Source organism: Psammomys obesus, unplaced genomic scaffold, assembly GCF_907164565.1.
Source record: "Psammomys obesus unplaced genomic scaffold, mPsaObe1.curated_primary_1811, whole genome shotgun sequence".
NCBI classification, from domain to species: Eukaryota; Metazoa; Chordata; class Mammalia; order Rodentia; family Muridae; genus Psammomys; species Psammomys obesus.
In genome coordinates, this window is record NW_026596088.1 from 5,039,579 (window position 1) to 5,041,775 (window position 2,197).

Sequence of the window (2,197 nt, forward strand, 5' to 3'; positions counted from 1 at the left end):
AGATTCCCCCTGTCTTGATTAGCTCCTGCTTCCCAGGGTGGCCTGGAGCTGCTGTTCCCTCCTCACAGTGTGTGTCATCTACCTGCTAAATCACTAGATCCTTTTCTCCTGACGGGTTTCTGCAGCCCGTATATAGAGGGAGATGGTCCTCCATCAAAGCATCACATCACCAAGTGAGACCGGTACCTCCTTCTCTTTCTTGTTCCTGCTGACTAAGCCAAGGCAGCTTCCAGAGCTAGACTCTCCTTACCACACTCAACACTTGGTGACATGCTTTTGATAAAGGGTAGTAGCGGGGCCAGCAACAGCTAGAAGACAGCACCACTATTTTATTTTTTTAATATTTTTTTTTCAGTTACCGTTTGCTTATTTGAGCTAATTCCGCTTTCCTCTTTCTAGTTAGATAAACTATATACAATTACCTTTCAAAATCTGTTTATGGCAAGAAAAACAGAGTTTATTTAAAGAAAAATTAGGTATGTAATTATTGTGTTATAAGGCTAGGAACCATCTCATTAAGCTGGCGCTCAGGTGGCTGGGTTTGAGAAATGCTGGAAGAGTAGGGAATCCTGCTTCACGTAGGAAGGCTTGGATACAAACGTGACTCTGCTTAACAGCGTCTAAGATTCCTTTCACACCTTGACTCTTTATTTCCTCAAATGGAGAAAGTGATTTCTAGGACATGAGGTTGTTTTGATGATTTAACTAGACAATTGGAGATGCGTGCCAGCTGCATGCAACAGTTGCCAAGCATGAAATGAAGTGAACTGTTTCCAGTGTGCACTCCTTTGAACACCTATTTCCTGGGAGTGGGGGTTCGTGTGTATGTGGAGGTCAGGGAGCAGCCTGCATCAGCTGAGCTCTCCTTTTACCAACTAGGTCCTGGGATCGGACTCTGTTCATTAGGCTTGGCAGCAAGCGCTGTTACCTGCTAAACCATTTCTCCATCCCATCCCACCCCACCCACTGCAGAGTAAATTCCTAAATGGTTGAGACGTTCATCTCGCCATAGGAACACATCTTGGCAAGTCACTTACCCTCTCTTGCTTTAGTTGCCTCATTGGTCCATAATGATATTAGCAATAGCATCTTTATGGGGTTCCTGGGAGGACCAACTTCTTCCTTTTTAAACAAGTACATGACCGTGGGTGAGCACTTAGGACAGTGACCCTGCCTCCCATTGGGGCCGAACCTTAGGTGAGGGAGTTCTCTGCAACTGTGAAGCCCTGGGTGTGTGCCAAAACACTCATGACACTGCTATTGGCAGAGAGGATACACCGCTCATGCTTTTAAAAGTTAAATAGTCACGCAGCTGTGCCCTTACTGTCTCCCCTTAAGGGCCTCAGAACCCGCATAAGAAACACCCTTCCTTCCCTTCAGGTAGAATCACTTCCACTGGCTTTTATAAGGTTTTCTGTGGAGAGTGTGCATGGTGCCATGGTCCCTTCAAATTTATATGTCGGAGCCTTAAATCCCAGTGTGATGGTTTACGAAATCGAAACCTTGGGAAGGTTGTCAGGGTTAACGAGGTTGTGAATATGCCCACCGGCCCCATGATGACATCAGTAGATTATAAGAATAAAAGAGATACTTCCCCTCCCCCACTTGCATGAGACCACAGCAAGAAGGCAGCTGTCTACAAGCCAGGACGAGGGTCTTTTCCTGGCACCTTGACCTTGAATGTCTCAGACTCTAGAGCAGTGGTTCTCAGCCTTCCTAACACTGTGCTCCTTAAATACGGTTCCTCACGTTGTGGTGACCCCCAACCATAAAACTATTTTGTTGCTAGTTCATAACTATAATTTTGCGACTGTTAGTGACTGCAATGTAAATGCTCGAGATGCAGAATATCTAATATGTGACCCCCGTGGAAGCGTTGTCTGACACCCCCGAAAAAGGTTATGACCCACAGGTTGAGAACTGACGCTTTAGAGCTGTGAGAAATAAAAGCCTGATACTTAAGCTACAGAGACAAAGGTATTTTGTTATGGCCGACATAAGCTGGCTACTAATACAATTTCTCACCCTACCTAGAATCCGTGTATAATACAAAATAAAATTATCTATCTATCTATCTATCTATCTATCTATCTATCTATCTATCTATCATCTATTTGTCTATCCATCATCTATTTATCTATCTGTAAATAATCTATCTATCTATCTATCTATCTATCTATCTATCTATCTATCTATC